The sequence below is a fragment of the Aegilops tauschii genome, chromosome 1 (assembly GCF_002575655.3).
Source record: "Aegilops tauschii subsp. strangulata cultivar AL8/78 chromosome 1, Aet v6.0, whole genome shotgun sequence".
In the NCBI taxonomy this organism is placed as follows: Eukaryota; Viridiplantae; Streptophyta; class Magnoliopsida; order Poales; family Poaceae; genus Aegilops; species Aegilops tauschii.
Window position 1 is genome coordinate 151210506 of NC_053035.3, and position 26468 is coordinate 151236973.

The window sequence follows — 26468 nt, forward strand, 5'->3', positions numbered from 1 at the left end:
CTCCTAACCCTCCTCCAAAATCCATGGCCTCCCAAATCTCCATGGTCGCCGCTGAGTACCAGGTTAGAGCCATCACCGGCGATCAGTTCATCGTCATCTACACACGTGGATCCGAGACGGTGAAAGCATGGCTTGCTCGCTTCCTACGCATGTTCAACAGTTCAACGGATGAGTGGGTCGCTGGGCTAGATGTTGAGTACACCACAGTCCTGGGACGAGAGAAGGATCTAAAGGACGAAGAGAGGAAGAAGCCCGCCGTGATCCAGGTTTGCGTACATAACGTTTGCTTGGTCTACCACATATGCCATGCCGACGTTGAGTGCCAGGACTTTAAGAACTTCCTCAAGGACAAAAGAGTGAAATTCGTTACTGTAGGCTTTAAGAACGACAGGGATGTCATGCGTCGGATAGGTCTCGTTGTAGGCCAGCCCTTCGATCTCCAGAAGGCAAGCCTGGTGTCCTCCTCTCAACCTTCAATGCTGACCCTGGCAGCAGCCATGATTGATCCTTCGTACGCTAAACTGAAGAAACCTCATCACGAGTTTCATCATGCATGGGAGTCGAAGACATTAGATGAAGATCACATCCTGTACGCAGCAATGGATGCCTACCTTTGTTTAAATATCTACAAGGGTTGGATGAAGAAGCAGAGCCCAGTGTCCGGTTCAAGCAAAGAAGCGTCGGCGAAGAGGAAGAGGAAGAGGGACGAGGACGAAGTCGAGGACATGGACTCGGACTCCGAGTAGGTGGCAGTGCCGTCGCTCATGTTGGTTCTACTGCAGTGTCAAGCGGACCAGTTCCTTAGTTTATTTTCAAGGGTGTGTTGTGCTGAGGCCCCAGCAGAACTATGTTTATGTTCTTTCTCGTTATTTGAACTCTTTAGTACGTACAGCAGTACTAGTACTATGTCTTACTACTGTTCTTCTTGCAGTTGGTACTACTGCTCGTATCTTCGTGTTCCTACTGTACTTAATACGTTCGTACTAGTAGTATAATTTGGGTCAGTCGATTTGTGAAAGAAGTTCGACGGAGCGAAGGAAGAAGACGGCAGAAGAGGTAGAAGAAGCCCTTCTAGCCATCCATGTTGCATCAAACGGCTCACATGAGTCGAGTGACCCAAATTGCTCCTTCCGGTTGCAGGATCCACGTGGCATTCAAGGTCTCGAAGGTAGATTCCGCGTCCGCACCCGGTTTGCGGGCTCGACGCGCGCGCGACTGGCTTCCGCCGTGACAGCCACCATGCGCGCCTCCTCCGCGCGGGCGGAGACGACAATGACACGCTAGTTCCTCCTCGCCGGCGTGCTGGAGCACGCGCTCGTCCTCCTCTTCGTACACTGCGTGCATAGACGCGGCTCCACCAGCTGCTCGCGTGCTTGGTAGCACAGCGGCATCGCGAGGAGGGACTGCAGACGACGTGAGCGGGCGAGCCTTCGGCTTCATGGCACAGGGATGGCGGCGACACGGCGGTGATGGGCGAGAAATTGTTGGCCGGAGCAGGCGGGCGCCGGCATGCGCAACGGCGGCGGCGGCATATTGATGAGTGTGCGTGTGGGAGCTTACTTTAGTTTTTTATATAAGGTTGGTCAAACTTGAAAGAATACCGTACTAGTACACGTAAACATTAGACTTAGGCAGCGCTTTTATTAGTTAGTACCACAGCCACGATACGGAATCCTGTGCAAGCGCGTGAACCGCGGCCGCGCGGTCGATCGAATGGTGCGTCACCGTGTCGCGCTCGAAGGACATCCACCGAACCTTTTTGTGTGTGTGAAAACAATACTCGAATATTACTCAACTTTTTTTTCCTGTGAAAGTTCTTGACGCTGCAATATTTCCATATATTTGAATTTAGCTCCAGTTCGTGTTTATTTGGATTTGGACGTTTTAGGTGCGCCCTAGTTTTTTTTAATACTGATTTTGTGTGTGTGACTGAGAGAGAACGTGTGTATGTGTCCATATGTGTGTTGTGGCGGAAGGGCAATGTGGAGACGGTGTGCGTGTGATACAGACATAGAGAGGTGTGAATGTGCAAATGATCATGCATGAGTGAGACATAGACAGATGCCGATATGTTGTGTATACATGAGAGAATGGTCTTCTAGTTTACTTGTGTGTGTGTGAGAGAGAGAGAGAGAGAGAGAGAGGGAGAGAGAGAGACAGAGAGAGGGGCATCCGTAACACAACAACCATCTCTCTCGATTCGTCCGTCCCTCGCACGGTCGCATGCAACACATGCATCAACGTGCACATTTTGACACCCTCACCCGGCCCCTGCCCACCTCAAGGCCCGCACAATCTCTTCATGAATACCCATTTCTCTCCTTAGGTTTGTTTTCTCTCAATATCTGACACACACACACACACAGAGAGACACACGCAGCACAACACACACACACACACACTCCCCCGAGCACACAATTCATCCCCATCCAAGGTTATACGGCGACCACTCTCGCTTGTGCTTCTTTGCACCCCAACATTTGAATTGCATTTAGATTCTCATTTGACTGGGATTATGTGAGTTTGAGCATGTTGTGAAGTACTATAGACCTTGTATACATCTTGGGATTCGACAATGATTGTAACTATTGAATTGTATAGACCATTACATTCGAAGTCAATAGCCTAATATATTTATTTCACAATTTCAACAAGTGATTAGTTCACTACAAACTAAGAAAACAAATGTGTACTCCCTCCGTTTTTATTTAAGTCCGCGTATTAGCATTGGTCAAAGTCAAGTTTTGTAAACTCTCAGAAAGCTTATAACAAAAAATATTAACATATACAATAACAAATAAATACCATTAGATTCATTATTGAATGTACTTTCACATCATACATATTTGTTATGGTAAATGTTTATATTTTTCTATAAACTTGGTCAAACTTTAGGAAGTTTGACTTCGGCCAAACCTAATATGCAGAGTTTACTACTACTACTCGCTAGTTGCTTAGCCGAATCACTCAACACGCCACACGGGGAGTCCAGTGTCACAAAATTTTGAGGTCGGCGGGAAAATCTCCCGCGACCCTGATTCGAGCAGTGGGAAGTTACCATCATAGCCTTCGGAACAGGCCTACGGATGACGCTTGGCAGGGGGCTGTTTTCGTAACTTCAGGTTCACCCTACCCAGCCAACCCCACCCCGGCACCCAGAGTAGTACACCTGAATACTCCCCATTTTCTATCCCCACCACAAAATAGACTTCTCCACGGCACCGCAACCTTCGTGCTCCTCCCCTTTACATCAACGCACTCGTCCACCGCAGCGCATCTGCCTCATCGACGACCTCGTACGCCGCACTGGAGCCGGTCCACCGTCGTCGTCGTACACAGAGCCTCTTCCCCGGCATCGTCTTCCACGGTCTCGGATCTGCTTCCCGGAAGCCGACGCCAAGCGCAGAAGTACCACCGTCGTGGACAATGAACTGACTCCCGTTGCCGACCATGACTCACAGAGGCCGCCGCGACCATCGTTCTCCTCCTTGATTGGTAATGTGTGTATTGAATCACTTAGCAGTACATGTGCAGTTCCAATTTTGTTCATACCTACCCTTCAAATTTCCTGGGTGCTATTGTTCCTGTAAAAGTAATTGGTTATAGCCTCCATTGTCCAACAGAATATCAGCTTGTAATTGTGCGTCGCTCCTGTATCGCGCTAGTAGAGAAGAGAGTAGAGATAGCAGAGACGTCGGGAAAGGATCGCGCGCGCGCGGGAAAAAGCGGCCGTGCGTGCGCTAGTTTTGGCGCGCGGCGTCCAGCACGCTTTATAAAATCCAACGCCCTCCCACCGCTTTGTGCCTTGCCACCGCTCTCTCCCCCCTCTTTTTCGCCTCGCCGCCACCGCGCCACCATGCCGCCGCGTCGCCGGGAAACTTGGGGATACCGTGGCATCCGCGCGTGCCCTTCCGGCGGCTTCTCCGCCGAGATCCGGTTCCGCGGGATGCGCCTCAGCCTCGGCAATTTCGACACCGCCAACGAGGCTGCCCGCGCGTACGACACGGCGGTGTGGCGCCTCCGGTGGCCTCATAGAACATTGAACTTCCCCAATGTGCCGACGCGGGAGCGGGCGCAGGAGCTCGCGCCTCTGCCGCGGCTTAGGGCGCTGTGGCGCCAACACTTTCCGCAGGACATCATCAACGAGCGCGAGTTCTACGCGCAAAGGAGGGTGGAGAGGGATAAGAGGAGGGCGGAGCGAGCCGCCTATCGCGAGGACAAGCGTAGGCGAAAAGCGGACGCCCAATTCAACATGAGGCTAGGAGCAGCGTCGCCCTGGGAATCCGATGAGGATCAGTATCTTCACGCCTACAGTCAGACGTCGGAGGAGGACATCACTGAGGAGGAGTCGGACGACGAGGAGTAGTTGAATTATATTTTTTTTATCTATCTATGCTGAGAACTATCCTCTACTCTCTAGTATCTACTTCTCGATCTCAGCACTGTAAACGCTTTTTTAAAGCGCCGCGTGTTGCGATTCTGTTGGAGATGCTCTAACATGGCAGACGAGTGCTTTAATGTTGCCCACAAGATGCGCGAGTATTACTAGTAGTATATTTTTCTTGCCATGTTGAGATTTTAAAACCACGAGTGCGAACATGCAGAGGAGCAATGAAGACCAAACACGGGATATTCGGGACATCTTCAAGGAGCGTGGCAAGTTAAAGAGGAGCTGCACCGAACCTTTAAAACGAGCTTTGGTAAGTAATACCCTTTCAATTACTTTCGTGTAGCCTCGTGTTCTTCGATGTGTATATGTTGTAGTTTCTGTTTCTCTTAAGCGTGGTGTTCTTCGATGTGTAATAAGAAGAGTCTTAATCGTCCTAATGCTTTCATTTTTAGCTTGATGTAGGAAGTGGGTGTTCTCACCTTGTAGTCTGTTTTTATTTTTTTCCTTTTGAATTCACTTCTCCGAGTTCTGTTTATCTGGCTTCTACTAAATGGATCTAGGTTGCTCTGAGTATTGATCTAAAAAAGAAGTAACTTCATGTCAGGATGCAGTTCCTGCGAGGAGGGAAGTATGGTCAACCTCGAGATCATGTTTCCAAAATGAGGCTGGATTACACACAAGGTGCCAGTTCCCTAATGATGCTGGATTAGACACAAGGTGCAAATTCCCAGATGATGCTGGATTACACACAAGCCAGGTGGAGTCGTCAGCTTTTTGTGTCCTCGTGGCATTAGTAAAGGCTGAAAGAAAGCGTGCAGCAGCCCTTGAGAATGTAGCTGAGTTCCTGAAGAAGCGAAAAGAGCAATCAGATGCTCTCTTCACCCAAGCCAAAGAAGAGATGGAAGAAGCCAGAAATAAGCTAGCAGAGGCAGAGCAGGCTAGGCGTCTCCTGCTATCTAAAACTGTTGTCAATACAAAATTTCCTTCATAATAGCTAGGTTCAAATGTTTATCCAGTCAGCATGCCTGTTGTGATGTCCGTGCATCTACTGATGTGGCACAAAATGTTTTTCGGGTCATGTAATAACAGCAATTACTTTCCAAACAATAACAGACGAAGCATTGGACATGGTATAGTTCACGCACAAGCCCGACATTCCAAGTTCAACTTCCACATCAAACTCATGTTCACAGATATCTGCACATTCATACATAATGTCCACAACCATGATTCACTTCAAAGCCAAAAAAATGTGAGGAGAGTTATAAATAAAGAAAATCCTCTACTAGTTCCTGCTACCAGTGCGAGCACAACAAGTCAAGACCATGCGTAAATTAATTATATTTTAGTCATTTTTTGTGTTCTAAAATGCCTGCCGGCTCACGGAAGGACGTGTTGCCGGCACACACACGGATTCAATGAAGGCAGGCGGGGCAGTCTTAAGCTGGTTGCATGCGGCGAGGAGGCGTGCTCAGTCGGGCCTGCAGCGAGTGCGGCCCTCTTGGCCGGCGCGCCGGTTCAATGCCTGCACTATGAGAGGTCGCGTCCGTGTCAGAGCAATCACTCCCTCCAGTCCTTTTTTGTTTGGGTATAACAAAATCTCGTTTTCCATTCACATTTTACAAGTAAAATTCGTGGACAAACTTTGACCCAAAGTACGATGGGGACTAGTATACCAGAATGGAGGTAGTAGTTTTTTTAATCAAAGAAGGGTTTCCCCTTCCGATTTTCATTACTGAAAACCAGCATCTAAATCTAAACCATAGTATTTGCCCTAGAACTACCAGGTTCAACATCTCGCAACATAAACCCATACAACCTCCATCACAAAAAAAACCATACAACCATACGCCAAGGAGGTACGTAGTACTATGAATTCCATTTTCGCTCCATACCAATCGTTCTAAAAACTACTTACTACTTATAACGCGCCATTGAAATCGGAACTCTTAACCCCGCTAAAAAAACGATATTTTAAACATGGCTACTCGATCTGTGGCAACTGGCGAGCCACCGCGCTCCAAGTCGTTCACCTGTGGTCCCGACCATCAACTCCTACGGATCAAATTATCACGCGAGCTGACTATTCCTACAAAGGTGCTCCACCACGTACCCGGTACCCGTGAATGCAGCAATCGTGCACCTAGGGTTTTAGGGTTTATTTGTTAACGTCGCCTTTATGTAACACTCATGTGTGCGAGACAGCGAGAGGCCCACTACGTGCGTGCGCCTCTTCTCTTCGTATATGTACTCCACCGTTTGTCTGGTGTCCAAAAAATTATAATAACTACTAGCAATGTGCCAATGCGTTGCCACACGATCAAAGTAGATTAATACATATTCACCGATTTGATAGAAAAAAAGTCTAGTTTTGAAATACGTATATCACTAAAAATATGTTATGTTTCACTCAAAATATATTCCTTTGGCGGTTTTGATGAGATAAGGGAGGAATGTTGTTGGTTTCAAGATTCGAGAAGTGGTATATGTCTAATTTCCACTCTTACTAGCAAGATGCCCGTGCGTTGCACGGAACATCAAGATCTTGTGGGAGAAAAGGATGAACGAGGGAAGGCCTTATCTGCAAATGTGGTGAAGAGTGCGGGTAAATTGCCATATTTTCCTTCCTATCCGTCAGATATAAATCGGACGACCTACATTGCAGGATGGCAGGCCCACCATCATCACCAACTCTATTTTTTATCCCTACTCTTATAAAAAGCATTGTCGGTGATGATCGTGTGCCTGCCATCCTGAAATATAGGCCGGCCGATCTATATCTGACGGATAGGAAGGAAACTATGGCAATTTTGCAAAAAGATACCCACACCCCTCTCCACATTTGCAAATAAGGCCTTCCCTCGTTCATCCTTTTCCCCCACAAGATAAACTACTCATACAAATGCATCTTGATGTTCCGTGCAACGCATGGGCATCTTGCTAGTTGTTGCAAAAATCCCATGTGTGTGTGAGAGAGAGGGAGAGTGGAGGAGGACGGAGTGCATGTGTGAGAAAGACACAAGGAGTGTGTGTGCGATAGGTATCAGCTTAAAATGAGGCGATAGTGTGTGTGTGCACGATCGAGAGGGTGTGTCTAAAGAAGGGAAGAAAAATCTACATAGATACAAGGAGCGGGAGAGAGACATATATGTGATGGTGGAAGCACGAGTGTGCGGGTGTATAAACCTATCTAGAGGCTAGCTAGTCGATAAATGTTTGTGAGAGAAATACGAGTCGGGGTGCGAAAGCGAGAGTTTTGTGTGTGAGAGAGAGACGGTAGTCGGGAAGGGGAATGGAAGCAGGAGTTGTGTGTGTGTGTCTGTGTGAGAGAGAGAGGAGACGGCAGTCAGGGTTGTCTGATTGGTAAACAAATGAATAATGTCAGTCTGGGATGGAGACGAAAAGGAGACCGCAATAAATGTTGTGTCTACAGGAGAGAGAAAGAGAGAGTAATTTTAGTGGTATGAGTCATATGTAGAGACATAAGGGTGTGTGAGAGAATCCCATAGAGAGAAAGACAAAGTGAAAGACGAGTGGAGACTGTGTGTGTGGCGGTGAAAAAGAAAGCTTAGGTACCGAGTGATACCAGAGAACAGTAGAGACGTGAGAGATAATGAAAACCATGTAATGTATAATGATAGGGAGAGTGTGACACTTCTCAAGGGAGACGTCGAGAGACCATGTTTGCGAGGATAGGAGAAACATGAAGTGAGCGTGCGGGTGAGCTGGAGAAAAGAGAGTGATAGCTACCTGAAGGAGCATGCATGCTAGAGAGATGGGCGTCAAAGGAGTGAACAAAAATGGGATTCAAATATTTGAATTCGAGATGATGATACATGTAATCCATACTCGAACCAAAATTGATTTATCAAACATGCATACTCATATGAATTCACGCACATCTATGTTATTTAATATGTAGATATTACTCATCCATACATTTTAGTAGAACATAATTTGGTTAAATTTTTTTGAATTCAACCTTAAGATTTCGAGATCGTTGTATTTGTAAATCATATTATACATATAAAGGAGCATAATTCTTTGTTGTGCTTTTGAAAGTATATATAAAAAATGATGTATATAGAATGTAATTCCAATTGAAAATAGATCCCGCCCGAAAAAAAAAGAATACAAACGGTATTCGAATTGAGTTGGCACGGTAAACGTGCACTCTGCAAAATTTGAACGAAGCGGGGAAAGTCGCAGTAACCGCCCGAAATCAAAATCTGCGAGATGGAAATCACTACTGCCTATCCCTGCCACGCAAAGCCTATCTGCTGGATTTCTATAGGTTTCGATAGGGGTAGGTTTGTAATTTCACCCAAACATGACGTAACCGCCTCTCACCCGGATTCATACACGGTGGGCGCCAAAACACAGTGTGTCCTCGGCCGAAATCGACTCCCTCCCCGATTCATATTCATACACGGTGGGCGCCAAAAACAAACTCTCGTCGGCAAATATTCGGTGTATGCGAGATTACCGTCCTATCCCCAACCGACTAATGTTGCTGTGATGTAGTAGAAATTTGAAACGGGGGCTAAGTTTGTAAATTTCCTCGCATTTGAGACAAGCGCGCCCTGAATACATGGTTCCCCCCTTCCTCTCTACCTCCCTTTTCCCCATTCGTACTCCGTGGGCGCCAAAACACCCTCTCCACCCCACCCTCCTCTGTCCGCCGCCGTCCGCCACCCCATCCACCGTCGTCCTCCTCCACCATGCCGGAGCTGATACCCCGATGCCGCCGTCCATTACAAGAGATCGACCTCTCTCATCCACGGCTTCGGACCGGGATCCTTGCATCCCGTCCTCTCGCTTCATCCCCGCCGTCGTCCACCTTGCCGGCGTCGCTCCTACGACCGTCTCATCCACCGCGCCCCGCCGCCACCGTCTACCCTCCTAGATCTGCTTCCACACCGCCGACAGCCATCGCTACCGCAGCACCGTCAAATTCTCAGCAGATGCGGCACCAGAGGCGGTACTCTTTCGTATCTGCTCAACTTATTTATCGCAGCAAGAAAATAGGTCGCCACTGCTTTACTCTGATTTCTTGTCTTGGTTGCGAAGTTGCCTTTGTCCGGTTTGCACCTTCAGATCCGCCATGGCACGCTCAACACTATACTCCCAATGCTTATGGTTTTCCCTTTTTATATTCCACACTAGTTAAATCACAGTAGACTAAATTTCAAAATTGGGTCAGTCGATTTTTCAGAGCTCGCCGGAGTTCGCCGGTGCGATCGAAGGGGCTCGGGTGGTTGTGGGACCTCGCCAAACGAAGAAAACTCGACGCGGGTGGGGGTTGGGGCGGGGGTGGGGGTGGGGATGGCGGAGGAACACAGGCGGTGGGGGCCGGTGGTCCGGCCGGCGGCCCGTGCGGTGTTCTGTATGGGAAGAATCAGAGTGAGGAAGAAGAAGGGTTAGGAGACGTAGGATCTTCATCCAACCGCCTGAAATGGTCGAGAGACAGCTGGGAGTTGCATTCTTAATGCGCTCTGGTTCATCATGTGTGGGCACTGCGCAACCAACATTTTATTATCCAAAATCTGCTTGCTCTTCTTTACCATGTCCCTCTTCCGTTCTTCTTTAATATGTACTCTCTCCGTTCCTAAATACAAGTCTTTGTATAGATTCCACCATGGACTACATATGGAGCAAAATGAGTGAATCTACACTCTAAAATGTATCTGGATACATCTGTATGTGATCCATAGTGGAAATCTCTACCAAGACTTATATTTTGGAACGGAGGGAGTATGATAGTAGTACAGTATGTTCCTTGTACTGAAGATGAGCAGGGACATTTGTAGTGTAGAGGTCTATACGGTCGGTTGTGATGGACACTTTGAGCCTCTTTGATTCGTAGGATCTTGTAAACATAGGAATAGGATTTGTAGTGGCCTGCCCACTTGAATCCTATAAGAATAGCAAGGAAATGCGGGGAGCTGTGTCGCCTTTGAGAGTTACACTGATATTAACAGTACCGCACCTTCACTTGAAGAGAGCTGGTATCCGAAGCCTTTCTAGCCGTACCGGCAATACTAGCACATATATTCCAGCAAGTTCCACTTTGCTGATTTTACTCTGATGCTTAAGGTTTTCCCGTTATATCTACACTATGATCTGTGTAGCTGCTTTGTGTCGCACTAGCAGCAGTCCGGTCTTGAAGCTAAACACAGCAATGACTTAGAAAATTGGCACCAAGGCATTGAGTGCCATTCTGGATGCAATGAAACTCATACGCTCCCCACCTGTTGATTCTTGTTCAGAATATGATCCTAATGACTATTCTAACCTCGAGGAGTCAAAGGCAAATGGCCTGTCCTGTTCACCCATCAAGGTGCCTATTCTAATTTGGCAATGTTTTATTGATTGCGGGTATCTTGCACATGTTGTCTTGCATTTCTTCTACTTTGTTGCACCGCCATTTGCTTAGTTTACTCATCATATATGTCGAGATGCCATGCCCATCCATTATCAATACATATTCCATCTGTCATCATACCATGTTTTTCCACTCAAATGATGTTCTTGTGCATCAGACATCAAAAAGGAAGAGGGTGATTGCCGAACCTGAAGGAGCACCAGCAAAGTCCTTGAAAAACGTGGTGGTGCCGGAGAAATCAGACAGCACCCCACTTATATTGGTTGTACAACCAGTGACACAAAACGTAGGACCGACTCCAGCAGACTGTACCCATACTTCACTGGCCACACCACTAGCCCCACCACACGGGACCTGCACTCCAGCAAAAGGTATACCGATTTCATTTGCCATAGCACCAGCTGTACCACACAGAAATCCCACTCCAGCAAAAAGTACAGCAAGTCCACCAGCCGAAGACCTATCCCAACTGCAGAGACGGCCAATTCTTGCAGATTGGAACCCCATTCCATTTATTCCCAGTTTAAAAGACAATGCTTTCAATATTGTTAGGGACTACGTGCATATATTCCCATCATGGGAAGATTATTGTGAAGACAAACACCATTTTCACATCTTCCTGTCCAACTTACGTGTAAGTGCTATTATTCATGGTTATTATTTTCCTGTTTTCTGCTGATTGAAGACATCAATGATTTACATTACATTGTTGTAACTAGGCGAGGGTCAATATGGATAGTCATGACGAGCAAAGCTTGCTTGTGCTTTTCAAGGAAGCATTGCAGCAGTATCGGTGTTACCTGAGGAAATCACACTTTGATGGCAAGTCTATAAACGAATTTCCGGTGAAGTCTCCTGTGCTAAATTTAGAAGACATTGAATGGAAAAACCTTGTTATGCACTGGTCTCGTTCCCAGGATGAGGTACTGTCTATGAAATCACATGACAATTTGAACTTCTACTTTTCCGCATGTGCCTTACGGATCTTTTTTGCAGGAAATCTGCTCGAAGAAGAATTCCGGTTTGACAAGAACGACAGGATATCGCAAATATGCTGCCCGCTGCTTTGCTCTTGTTAGTACCTGTTGTCCTGTATCACTGTACTTGCATACATACCTAGTTCATTATGTGACAGCAGTATGCATGATAGCTTGCTTATCAATTGTTCGCTCCAAATTATCTGATCTGTATGAATGGTTACATTAGTGTAGAATATATCCAATGCCAATGTTTTTTAGCTCTGCATTGTTCTTGTAAGTACATGCTGTCCTTTATCAGTGTACTTATAATGACAGGTAGTTGTTCATGTACCATCACTCTGCAGCTTATTTTCCTTTGCCCTCCATTTTCTACACATCAGATCTATATTTACTCTTACCATAAGGTTGGTACTGAAGAAGTTTAGCTGTGCATTGCTCTTGGCTGTACCTTTTGCCTGTATCGCTGCACTTACATTTATAGCTACTTGGTTATGTGGCATCACTCTTCATCTTATCTTAAATATTCTCCATTTTTTCGTATATTATCACATCTATATTTACTCTTAACAAAATGTAGAATAAAGGCAATGCTTTTGAAGAAGATTCGGTGGTAAACTTCTTGAATTGCCCCCCATCAGCATGGACAAGGCCTTTATAGAGCTTGTCTTCACCAATAATGTAAGTTTGTCCATCTCAAGCCTTCAAACTTTGTTGTATATATTTGGTTAGGCATGACTGCAACAGCTGTTTATTTTTGGTGTTTGCATCAAATTGCTTGTTTAAAGTTTATTATGTAGTTCATAAACAAAAGTTTGTCCTTTCTCAATTTAAGTTTTCAGTTGTACAACCAAGTTCCTTCTTCATACCATGTAAATTAAACTATACAGAGCAAGTGATCTTCTTTTGCACTGCATGTATGCTTCTGTTCTTCATCCGTAATGCAGTGGTGTGGTGAACCTACCCACTACAGCACAATGTCATATTCTGCAATGTCTTAACTATGAACAATGTCATATCATTCTACTATTATTTAAACCATCTCTTTATTTGCCAATCTGAAATGGTATAAATTGACAGCACACTAACCATTGATACTTATGAGTTCTTGATCTATAATCCAGTGGTGTCGTGAAGCTGCCAACTCCTTCACAATGTCATTTCCTGCCATGTCTTGACCTGAACAATACCATATTGTGTTAATGCAATTTTAAACTGTGTCACTTTATTCATCAGTAAGAAATGTGATGAATTGTCAGCACTGATACTTTTATGTGCAAAACCTGTCATCTGTCTGCTTGTTTATCTTTCAGAGTGAGGAAGATATAAGTGTTGAACAAGCGCAGTCTCATCATCTTGCTCGGCTGCTTGCGCTGCAGCTCCCCAGCAGGGCTAACCTTTCTTGAACTCTATTGAAGTGCTGTCGGTTTTGTATATTATTTTGTCGGTGTGTTTATTTGCACTGGTGGCGATCTTTGATGCCCAGTGTATGTAATCTGCTGTTTGCTTGTGCTTTATTATCATAGTGGCGAACTTTGATGCCCAGTGGATGTAATATGCCGTAATTTCTTTATTGTATAGTCTAGGTTTTTTCTTATTCACGATGCTGCAGTTATTTTACTGTATATATATCCTGTCTTCGCAGTAAACTGGCCAAACCATAAAAATACGGTACATAATCGGGCCGTCATGCAATCACGATGTAGGTTGGGCCTGAAACGTGCCGAACAGCTCACGGGCCGGCAGCAGCCCGAAATGAACCCCGGCCCATGATTGTGCGAATCAAATCACGGGCTTTTAACAGGCCAAAATTGTCTTGGTCCTTGTTTGGACCAATCAGATATTGGCTGCGAGCAGGCCGGATGCAAACCGGGCCGTAGTTAGGCCCAACTATATGACGGGCTTTTAATAGGCCAAAATTAATATAGGGTCAAAATGTTAAACAGGCCCTTAACAGGCCAAAACTAATATCAGGCCGAATTACTAAGTGGGCCTTTAGCAAGTGGGCCCAAAAGCATAGTGTCCAGTTGACGGGCCGAATCTGATATGGGCCATAATTGAGCCCAAAGCCTCTTAAAGGGTCGGACCTGATCTGGGCCGTAATTTGGCCCAAAACATGGTAGGCTTTTAACGGGCCGGATCTCGTATGGGCCACTATTAGGCCCAGAGCGTGGCAGGCCATTAATGGACCGGATCAAATATGGGTCGGCATTTGGCCCAAAACATGACAGCCAGTTAATGGGCCGGCCTACTAGGGTCCTCAAAATCTTGTGGACCTACAGCTGGGCCGGCCCGTTAATGTCAGCGAAATCTCGTGGGCCTTTAGCTGGGCCGGCCCATTATGATCCGCAAGAATCTTGTGGGCCTTTACCTAGGCCGGCCCATTATGGCACACAAAAATCTTGCGGGCCTTTACCTGGGCCGGCCCATTATGGCCCGCAAAATCTTGTGGGCCTTTAGCTGGGCCAGCCCATTATGGTCCGCAAAATCTCGTGGGCCTTTAGCTGGGCCGGCCCATTATGGTCCACAAAATCTTGTGGGCCTTCAGTTGGGCTGGCCCATTTAAACTTGATGGGCCGGTCCACGTGTCAACATATCATAGACGCGTCTCGCCCATTGGATGAGTGACACCTGTGCCAACGTGGACCTGACACGTGTCTCCTCCAGCCAATGATGATTTTACACGTGGAAAATCTCCATTGGTCGGGGCTGTTAACGGGTTATCGGATCCAAAACCCGACCCGATAGCTTAACTGTGTTCCGTTACGGTGGATGCCACGTTTCGGTCACCCTTGACAAAAGCACTTCTGTGACGTGCGATTTATCGTCATGGAAGTGGACACTTCCGTGATGATAATTTTGGAAATGTCATGGAACACTTCTATGACAGCACAGGTATGACTATCTTGATTCTGTCATAAATTTGTCATGGATGTACATGCATGACAAAAACGCGACCTACTGTGACAAACACGTATCATCACGGAAGTGTATTTTTTTTGTAGTGCGTGTGCGGTGCCCCTCTCCACCATAATCCACCTTGATAATATCGTAGCGGTGCTTAGGCAAAGCCCTGCGTTGGTAGAACATCATCATCGTCACCATCCCGTCGTGCTGACGGAACTCTCCCTCAAAGCTCGGCTGGATCGGAGTTCGAGGGACGTCATCGAGCTAAACGTGTGCTGAACTCGGAGGTGTCGTGCGTCCGGTACTTGATCGGTCGGATCGTGAAGACGTACGACTACATCAACCGCGTTGTGCTAACGCTTCCTCTTTCGGTCTACGAGGGTACGTGGACAACACTCTCCCCTCTCGTTGCTATGCATCACCATGATCTTGCGTGTGCGTAGGAATTTTTTTGAAATTACTACGTTCCCCAACAGTGGCATCCGAGCCTAGTTTTACGCGTAGATGTTATATGCACGAGTAGAACACAAGTGAGTTGTGGGTGATATAAGTCATACTGCTTACCAGCATGCCATACTTTGGTTCGGCGGTATTGTTGGATGAAGCGGCCCGGACCGACATTATGCGTACGCTTACGCGAGACTGGTTCTACCGACGTGCTTTGCACACAGGTGGCTGGCGGGTGTCAGTTTCTCCAACTTTAGTTGAACCGAGTGTGGCTACGCCTGGTCCTTGAGAAGGTTAAAACAGCACTAACTTGACAAACTATCGTTGTGGTTTTGATGCGTAGGTAAGAACGGTTCTTGCTCAGCCCGTAGCAGCCACGTAAAACTTGCAACAACAAAGTAGAGGACATCTAACTTGTTTTTGCAGGGCATGTTGTGATGTGATATGGTCAAGGCATGATGCTATATTTTATTGTATGAGATGATCATGTTTTGTAACCGAGTTTAGGCAACTGGCAGGAGCCATATGGTTGTCGCTTTATTGTATGCAATGCAATCTCCCTGTAATGCTTTACTTTATCACTAAGCGGCAGCGATAGTCGTAGAAGCATAAGTTGGCGAGACGACAACAATGCTACAATGGAGATCAAGGTGTCGCGCTGGTGACGATGGTGATCATGACGGTGCTTCAGAGATGGAGATCATAAGCACAAGATGATGATGGCCATATCATATCACTTATATTGATTGCATGTGATGTTTATCTTTTATGCATCTTATCTTGCTTTGATTGACGGTAGCATTATAAGATGATCTCTCACTAAATTATCAAGGTATAAGTGTTCTCCCTGAGTATGCACCGTTGCGAAAGTTCTTTGTGCTGAGACACCACGTGATGATCGGGTGTGATAGGCTCTACGTTCAAATACAACGGGTGCAAAACAGTTGCACACGCGGAATACTCAGGTTAAACTTGACGAGCCTAGCATATGCAGATATGGCCTCGGAACACTAAGACCGAAAGGTCGAGCGTGAATCATATAGTAGATATGATCAACATAGTGATGTTCACCATTGAAACTACTCCATCTCACGTGATGATCGGACATGGTTTAGTTGATTTGGTTCACGTGATCACTTAGAGGATTAGAGGGATGTCTATCTAAGTGGGAGTTCTTAAGTAATATGATTAATTGAACTTAAATTTATCATGAACTTAGTACCTGATAGTATTTTGCTTGTCTATGTTGATTGTAGATAGATGGCCCGTGTTGTTGTTCCGTTGAATTTTAATGCGTTCCTTGAGAAAGCAAAGTTGAAAGATGATGGTAGCAATTACACGGACTGGGTCCGTAACTTGAGGATTATCCTCATTGCTGCACAGAAGAATTACGTCCTGGAAGCACCGCTGGGCGCCAGACCTGCTGCAGGAGCAACACCAGATGTTATGAACGTCTGGCAGAGCAAAGCTGATGACTACTCGATAGTTCAGTGTGCCATGCTTTACGGCTTAGAACCGGGACTTCAACAACGTTTTGAACGTCATGGAGCATACGAGATGTTCCAGGAGTTGAAGTTAATATTTCAAGCAAATGCCCGGATTGAGAGATATGAAGTCTCCAATAAGTTCTACAGATCTAAGATGGAAGAGAATAGTTCTGTCAGTGAGCATATACTCAGAATGTCTGGGTATAACAATCACTTGATTCAACTAGGAGTTAATCTTCCGGATGATAGCGTCATTGACAGAATTCTTCAATCACTGCCACCAAACTACAAGAGCTTTGTGATGAACTATAACATGCAAGGGATGGATAAGACGATTCCCGAGCTCTTCGCAATGCTAAAGGCTGCGGAGGTAGAAATCAAGAAGGAGCATCAAGTGTTGATGGTCAACAAGACCACCAGTTTCAAGAAAAAGGGCAAAGGGAAGAAGAAGGGGAACTTCAAGAAGAACAGCAAACAAGTTGCTGCTCAGGAGAAGAAACCCAAGTCTGGACCTAAGCCTGAGACTGAGTGCTTCTACTACAAACAGACTGGTCACTGGAAGCGGAACTTCCCCAAGTATTTGGCGGATAAGAAGGATGGCAAGGTGAACAAAGGTATATGTGATATACATGTTATTGATGTGTACCTTACTAATGCTCGCAGTAGCACCTGGGTATTTGATACTGGTTCTGTTGCTAATATTTGCAACTCGAAACAGGGACTACGGATTAAGCGAAGATTGGCTAAGGACGAGGTGACGATGCGCGTGGGAAATGGTTCCAAAGTCGATGTGATCACGGTCGGCACGCTACCTCTACATCTACCTTCGGGATTAGTTTTACACCTGAATAATTGTTATTTGGTGCCAGCGTTGAGCATGAACATTATATCTGGATCTTGTTTGATGCGAGACGGTTATTCATTTAAATCAGAGAATAATGGTTGTTCTATTTATATGAGTAATATCTTTTATGGTCATGCACCCTTGAAGAGTGGTCTATTTTTGTTGAATCTCGATAGTAGTGATACACATATTTATAATATTGAAGCCAAAAGATGCAGAGTTGATAATGATAGTGCAACTTATTTGTGGCACTGCCGTTTAGGTCATATTGGTGTAAAGCGCATGAAGAAACTCCATACTAATGGACTTTTGGAACCACTTGATTATGAATCACTTGGTACTTGCGAACCGTGCCTCATGGGCAAGATCACTAAAACGTCGTTCTCCGGAACTATGGAGCGAGCAACAGATTTGTTAGAAATCATACATACAGATGTATGTGGACTGATGAATGTTGAGGCTCGCGGCGGGTATCGTTATTTTCTCACCTTCACATATGATTTAAGCATATATGGGTATATCTACTTAATGAAACATAAGTCTGAAACATTTGAAAAGTTCAAAGAATTTCAGAGTGAAGTTGAAAATCATCGTAACAAGAAAATAAAGTTTCTACGATCTGATCGTGGAGGAGAATATTTGAGTTACGAGTTTGGTCTTCATTTGAAACAATGCGGAATAGTTTCGCAACTCACGCCACCCGGAACACCACAGCGTAATGGTGTGTCCGAACGTCGTAATCGTACTTTACTAGATATGGTGCGATCTATGATGTCTCTTACTGATTTACCACTGTCGTTTTGGGGTTATGCTTTAGAGACGGCTGCATTCACGTTTAATAGGGCACCATCAAAATCCGTTGAGACGACGCCTTATGAACATTTGGTTTGGCAAGAAACCAAAGTTGTCGTTTCTTAAAGTTTGGGGCTGCGATGCTTATGTGAAAAAGCTTCAACCTGATAAGCTCGAACCCAAATCGGAGAAATGTGTCTTCATAGGATACCCAAAGGAAACTGTTGGGTACACCTTCTATCACAGATCCGAAGGCAAGATATTCGTTGCTAAGAATGGATCCTTTCTAGAGAAGGAGTTTGTCTCGAAAGAAGTGAGTGGGAGGAAAGTAGAACTTGATGAGGTAACTGTACCTGCTCCCTTATTGGAAAGTAGTTCATCACAGAAACCGGTTCCTGTGACACCTACACCAATTAGTGAGGAAGTTAATGATGATGATCATGAAACTTCAGATCAAGTTGTTACTGAACCTCGTAGGTCAACCAGAGTAAGATCTGCACCAGAGTGGTACGGTAATCCTGTTCTGTAGGTTATGTTACTAGACCATGACGAACCTACGAACTATGAAGAAGCGATGGTGAGCCCAGATTCCGCAAAATGGCTTGAGGCCATGAAATCTGAGATGGGATCCATGTATGAGAACAAAGTGTGCACTTTGGTTGACTTGCCCGATGATCGGCAAGCCATTGAGAATAAATGGATCTTCAAGAAGAAGACTGACGCTGACGATAATGTTACTGTCTATAAAGCTCAACTTGTTGCGAAAGGTTTTCGACAAGTTCAAGGGATTGACTACGATGAGACTTTCTCACCCGTAGCGATGCTTAAGTCTGTCCGAATCATGTTAGCAATTGCCGCATTTTATGATTATGAAATTTGGCAAATGGATGTCAAAACTGCATTCCTGAATGGATTTCTGGAAGAAGAGTTGTATATGATGCAGCCGGAAGGTTTTGTCGATCCAAAGGGAGCTAACAAAGTGTGCAAGCTCCAGCGATCCATTTATGGACTGGTGCAAGCCTCTCGGAGTTGGAATAAATTCTTTGATAGTGTGATCAAAGCATTTGGTTTTATACAGACTTTTGGAGAAGCATGTATTTACAAGAAACTGAGTGAGAGCTTTGTAGCATTTCTGATATTATATGTGGATGACATATTGCTGATTGGAAATGATATATAATTTCTGAATAGCATAAAGGGATACTTGAATAAGAGTTTTTCAATGAAGGACCTCGGTGAAGCTGCTTATATATTGGGCATCAAGATCTATAGAGATAGATCAAGACGCTTAATTGGACTTTCACAAAGCACATACCTTGAAAAAGTTTTGAAGAAGTTCAAAATGGATCAAGCAAAGAAAGGGTTCTTGCCTGTGTTACAAGGTGTGAAGTTGAGTAAGACTCAATGCCCGACCACTGCAGAAGATAGAGAGAAGATGAAAGATGTTCCCTATGCTTCAGCCATAGGCTCTATCATGTATGCAATGTTGTATACCAGACCTGATGTGTGCCTTTCTATAAGTTTAGCAGGGAGGTACCAAAGTAATCCAGGAGTGGATCACTGGACAGCGGTCAAGAACATCCTGAAATACCTGAAAAGGTCTAAGGATATGTTTCTCGTTTATGGAGGTGACAAAGAGCTAGTCGTAAATGGTTACGTCGATGCAAGCTTTGACACTGATCTGGACGATTCTAAATCGCAAACTGGATACGTGTTTACATTGAACGGTGGAGCTGTCAGTTGGTGCAGCTCTAAACAAAGCGTTGTGGCGGGATCTACGTGTGAAGCGGAGTACATAGCTGCTTCGGAAGCAGCAAATGAAGGAGTCTGGATGAAGGAGTTCATATCCGATCTAGGTGTCACACCTAGTGCATCGGGTCCAATGAAAATCTTTTGTGACAATACTGGTGCAAATGCCTTGGCAAAGGAATCCAGATTTCACAAGATAACCAAGCACATTAAGAGACGCTTCAACTCCATCCGGTATCTAGTCCAGGTGGGAGACATAGAAATTTGCAAGATACATACGGATCTGAATGTTGCAGACCCGTTGACTAGGCCTCTTCCACGAGCAAAACATGATCAGCACCAAGGCTCCATGGGTGTTAGAATCATTACTGTGTAATCTAGATTATTGACTCTAGTGCAAGTGGGAGACTGAAGAAAATATGCCCTAGAGGCAATAATAAAGTTATTATTTATTTCCTTATATCATGATAAATGTTTATTATTCATGCTAGAATTGTATTAACCGGAAACATAATACTTGTGTGAATACATAGACAAACAGAGTGTCACTAGTATGCCTCTACTTGACTAGCTCGTTGATCAAAGATGGTTATGTTTCCTAGCCATTGACATGAGTTGTCATTTGATTAACGGGAATGATGTGATTGACTTGACCCATTCCGTTAGCTTAGCACACGATCGTTTAGTATTCTGCTATTGCTTTCTTCATGACTTATACATGTTCCTATAACTATGAGATTATGCGACTTCCGTTTACCGGAGGAACACTATGTGTGCTACCAAACGTCACAACGTAACTGGGTGATTATAAAGGTGCTCTACAGGTGTCTCCGAAGGTACTTGTTGGGTTGGCGTATTTCGATATTAGGATTTGTCACTCCGATTGTCGGAGAGGTATCTCTGGGCCCACTCGGTAATGCACATCACTATAAGCCTTGCAAGCATTGCAACTAATAGGTTAGTTGCGGGATGATGCATTACAGAACGAGTAAAGAGACTTGCCGGTAACGAGATTGAACTACGTATTGAGATACCAATGATCGAATCTCGGGCAAGTAACATACCGATGACAAAGGGAACAACATATGTTGTTATGCGGTCTGACCGATAAAGATCTTCGGAGAATATGTGGGAGCCAATATCACTACACCATGGCAAAAGTTTGAGGGCAATCAATTGCCGGGAAAGATCAAGAATTCGGGTCAATTAAATGCCGGGAAAAATTTATGTGCCAGGCAAAAGTGTATAGGTCATGCTATCTGCCCGGGATAGTAAAGTTAGAAGGGCAGGCCATCTGCCGGCATCTTCAGGGTCACTGCAATTGCCCTGAAATCCAAATGCGGGCAAATGTTCTGTCGTTAACCATGTTGGCGGGGACGCGAAAAAATTGGGGCCCAAAACCGCGCGTGGCACACGCGGGAGAAAAGTTAGAAGCCACTGGAAGCCGACCGCGGCCATACCACAGGCCTAATTTCCTTACCTTATCCACACTGCCCCCTCAATCGCTCTCCCTCATCCGCCGCACTAGAATCGACGTCGCCGCCGCTAACCCTAGCAGCATCGTCGCCGACTCACCCTCGCCGCCCCGCCCAGCGCCGCAACCCCCATCCTCTTCCTCACCCACGCCGTCGCCCCCGGGACCCCGGCCCCATCGATGCCTCAACCCAGCGCCGCCGCCCCTCCATCCCGTACTCACGACGCCACCCAATCCCCATTGACGGCGCCCCACACCCGCACCTCCGACCAACGGGGCCGCCCATCCACACATCGACGCCGCAACCGCATCCCCCACCCAGAAACACGACGCCGCCCCATCTCGACGCTGCCATCCCATTCCCCAACCACGACGCCCCCATCCGATCTACTGCCCACAACACTGTCCCAATCCCCACCAACGACATCGGTCCCGCCGCCTGCTTCGCCTCCCACTGCAGCACGGCCTGACGCCACTGCGCCACATCCCTGTCCAAAGATTTGTTCTGTAGTGTTCATGCTACCCATCAACTGAAGCAGCAGCAGCAGCCTCAGACAAGCAGATAGAGGCTGCCACTGAGCTCTGTTCTCCCTTCGTGCTCGGTCTTTACAGGTATGCCTGGTCTTTACATGTATGCTTTTAGAACCTTGTTTTATTGTTCGAACATGCAAAGATTTTCTTGTTGTGCTGAGGTAGTTCTGAGCTATGAGTCTAATAGATATGCCTATCAGGAGCCATGTAGAGGAGTATATGATTTAGTCTTTTGATTTAATTTCATTAATGATCTGGATGATGCATTGGACAAGTTTGTGGTGCATCTGGATTTGATCTGTAGCAAATTACTTAATTCAAATTTAAACTGCTGTGCATTGTTAACTTGTATTTTCTATTTAGATGACATGTGTTGTCGATTGTTCTTCACCCATGCTAATTAAATTTGATGCTTTGCAGGCTGACAAGCCTAAACTGAATTTTATTGAGTTCTTGGTTGGCAAGTGAAGAAGCTGTATCAAGCTGCAACCATCAATACTGGACAAGTGGCACTTGCATATTTTGGTGATATTCTTGATCATAACCAGGGGCGGAGCTACTAGGAGCCTCCCTAATGCACAGGCATTAGGGTCGATGTTAATTTCGTGAAGCGATTGAGTAGAGCATCAGGATTGATGTTCATTTCTTGAAGCGATTGGGTAGAGTTGTTTAGCCATGCACCAGGTTAGGCTAACAGCGGTGCACCAGGTAGAGAGACAATCCCACGGTGGCCTTGTTCGGAACTGGTTCATGTGTGGCCAGGCCTAGGCGTAGCCTCGTGGGCTGTAGCCTTTTGGGCAGGTTAGTTGTGGGTGGGCATCAAGGCGTCAATGCCCTTACGTGCACCGGGTTGCCCCTTCTTCTATTCTGAAGTTGAGAATTCAGTTCATTTAATTAGACTTTATCAGACATGGATAGCCGCAAGACGAGAGACAGGAGTCTTTGCGTAAAGTCTAATAATGTTGAAATAAGCTGCTCTAGCGTCGTATTTTCCCTCCTTTTTTGCAATAATTGTTCATTCCCAATTTTTTCAGAAACTAGTGCCAATATACTAAGTGTTATTCATAGATAATCCGATTTTTGGCAAAAGTTTGATTGATTTCCTGAAAAGTTTATACCTTCTATTATGTCTAATAGTCTATCTGCCTCAAAATTACTTCAAAGCATTTATGTTCTGCTGTGCTTGGAGTTTGGTTTTTTGACCTGTTGTGGTAGCCAACTGTAGTTGTGCTGGTAGTTGTCCTGTAGGTGGCTGGTAGTTGTGTTGTGCTTGCTGTTAGGGAGCATGGCATCTGGGAGCCAAATATCATTAGCCAAACCCAAAATTTAGGAAGTATATGTTGTTTTCCTCTCAAATATCCAAAGTAGCACTACAGAATATTTATTTTCATATGGCCCATATAACAATGACTTTCCTGATACAGAGTTCATTCAAGAAATGGGTTCTACAAGGGATCCATTCAAGTATTTGCTGAATTTGACATGTGTTCAACATGAAAAACATGGATATAAGATGAATTTGTCTATAGTAGAGAACAAAACATTTTGTATAGTTTCAGCCAAACCATTTGACACTTGTGGTGTTAAAACTAAGCCGAAAAAATACTAGTAGTCACAAAAAAATGTTAGAATTCAAGTTTCCCATGGTAGACTATGTTTATTTTGGTTCTTAAGCTTATTTCAAGTTTCAAATGTTAGGAAACTTCTTCGGTCTCTAATACTAGGCTAATTTTGGTGTATTTTTCATGTTGCAGTGACATGGGCCTCGAGGCAGTATTCTGATCATTGAGCACTTGAAAAGGGAGACTACAAATGGGGCAATATTCTGATCTCATCTCAGTTTCTCATTAATTTTGTGTCTTCAAATTTGTATTACATGCCATGTTTTTAATCCCTGAATGGTTGTTTCGCAAAATGTCGTATCCCATGTCCCCGTATATGTATCACTGTGTCTATCATGTCCGTGTCTCTATATCCATGCTTTTTAGCTAAGAATTGCCGTACTTTTGCTGTTCACTTACTCAAAATTGGTGCTTGTGGAAGATGGAGCTGGTAGTGCACTAACGAATTGTACTACCCACCAAATATCAACCTGTACTGTAATGTGTATGGTTAGACTAAAACTGAAGCATCCTTCCCTTTTGGATCTTCAATTCTGCTATGAATGAATATGCAGCAGCAACCCATCTGAGAAAAATGACACATATCCATGCAAATCACTAGCACCAAGTCGAGTGCACATTCCAGTACAATCTTATCAGTAAATGTTCTTGACAAAATTTCTATAGTCCTGAAAACGGTGGAATACAGTATTTTGTTGAGAAAAAAGTGCTATCTTGTTTTTCTGTAGAGGGATTTCACTCTTTGCTATGTGACAGATTAACAGTTGTGCTTGCTATCTCCAATGTTGACGTGGAAACTGCAGAATCATATTTGCACACTGTGGAAAAAGCTGGGATTGTGATTGATATGCAGGTTAGATAATAAGGTATAAGGCTCTTATACGCTGCTGTATAAGGTTGCGATGAATGTCCTTTTGGGGGCTCTCGTAGAAGAAAGTTATAATTTTCTCATACACTGTTATATAAGGCTCTATACACTGCAGAATCTTTTGATTTTAGTTTGAATACCTTGTAATTTGTTTCTATCGTTGTATGTTACCGTTTGGCTCTATTTCGAATACCTCAAAGATTGCTTTGGCTAGTACTTATTCTTTCAAGGCCTTATTTAGTTTTGTAAAAAGTATTGATTTGTGTTGGCTTGTGATATTTAGGCAAGGATTGAAATTTAGTAGTACAAACAAACCGTGATGCAGTGGCACGACATGGTAGGTAGTTCTAATACTATGTATGCAGATCGAGGTTGTTCATAAAGTTATGCAGAAGCAACCATGACAGTCGGTAGCAGTCCTTACATCTAGAAGGTATTACATCTTTTTAGAATTCTTGAATATTACACTAATGAAAAGATATTTATGTTTCCATTATTAAATAGACAAGGCGTATAATGAACTAGCCCTTGCAAAATTAGACCTTACAATGGATCCCTTAATACCCATTTGGAATTACAAATTTAGTTCTGATCCCAAGGGCCATTCTATTGAAAAGCAATCATAGCTTGCCATCTTATCTGAAAAGCAATCATAGCAAGCACCGACACTCTGGGAGCTAGCATCATATTTTCTCCTCTCACATTCTGAAGACTAATTATTTTTCTGAGTCAAGCATGTGTTTGAAAGTAGGAGCCTACAAGTTTCTTATTTTCTCCTGAGCAACCAGTACTTTTTTGGTTTTCCTGGTAGATTAAAATTGTGCCTACTTTCAAACACATGCTTAAGTACTTTTATTCTGAATCAACCAGCAGCTCTGTTTCTTAAACAATTCTATAGCTACTACTGAAACTTTGCACACAATTTGGACAAACATCATGGATTAATAAGAGGGACCACACAACTATTTGTTCAGCAAACCAACATTCTTTTATTTTGAGCAACCTATATTCATTGGTAAATATTTATAGCGATAGGTTAAATCGGCCTTTCTGATGATCCGTACATAGTGCATAATCTATTCTTGTGAGTACATACACATTCTGTTTGTGACTTGCGGAATGCAAATGTACAGGGTGACACACATGTGTATTTATCATTTGGATGACTTCATTTTCTTTTTCAGCCATGCAACTTCTATGTTTGGAACATGTGTTCTTCCGAGATGATCTATTTGGCCATTTCCTTTTTTTACAGGTCACCAGTATAATGCCCCTTTGCATCCACAAGTTTCTACAGGTGTGTTTGGTGAGCTAAAAAGGATCTTCTGCTGGGATATGTTCTACCTAAAACCAGATCTTATATTTTGCATTTTTTCTTTTATGTAATACTTTGACTTACGAACCTACAAATGTATGCATGTGTACATGTAGACCTGATAGATGTCCTGTTACTGGACTTGTACACGTAGGCACACATGATGGATTTTCGTGCTTTTGGCTGTCCTGGACTTATGAACCTATGTATGGATGATAGATTGCTTATATATATACACGCACACATTATCTATTAACTGATGCAATCTTAATTACTGGATGCATATATAGATGACACAAAATAGAGTGAAGATAAATGCTAGCTGTTGAAATACATGTATACAATATATAGGAGATATGTTTGTTCGCAGTGGACACAAATACAGGTAGTTTACCTGCCGGGGAACTCTTTTGTCTGCCCTGAATTGTAAGTCTGCCGGGAAAAAGCTGTATGCCGGAAATAGTTCTAACTGCCGGCGAAGGTATGAATATGAAGGGCAGAGAATCTGCCGGGGTTTATACTAATTGCCGCGAATTGTTTTCCCTGACAGGACTTTCAAGGGCTGTTCCTAATTGCCGGCAAAAAGCATTCCCGGTAGTTAGTCTGCCTCCAATGGCTACTTTTCCCAGCAGATGTGGTGACCCTAAAATTTTGGTCATGGTGTAGTGTATGAGCATCCA

At 44.6% G+C, this 26468-nt stretch overlaps 1 long non-coding RNA gene across 2 annotated transcripts; it reads left to right on the plus strand.

The window, feature by feature from the left end:
- The first annotated feature begins 21423 nt into the window (after positions 1-21423).
- LOC109764140 (uncharacterized) lies at positions 21424-26044 on the plus strand. Of its 2 annotated transcripts, XR_002233100.4 has the most exons (3): positions 21428-22064; positions 22404-22784; positions 23738-26044. It is a non-coding gene; the product is annotated as an uncharacterized lncRNA (long non-coding RNA). The 2 variants fall into 2 exon arrangements; XR_005769689.2 differs by having other exon boundaries at positions 21424-22064; positions 22404-26044.
- Positions 26045-26468: the final 424 nt, after the last annotated feature.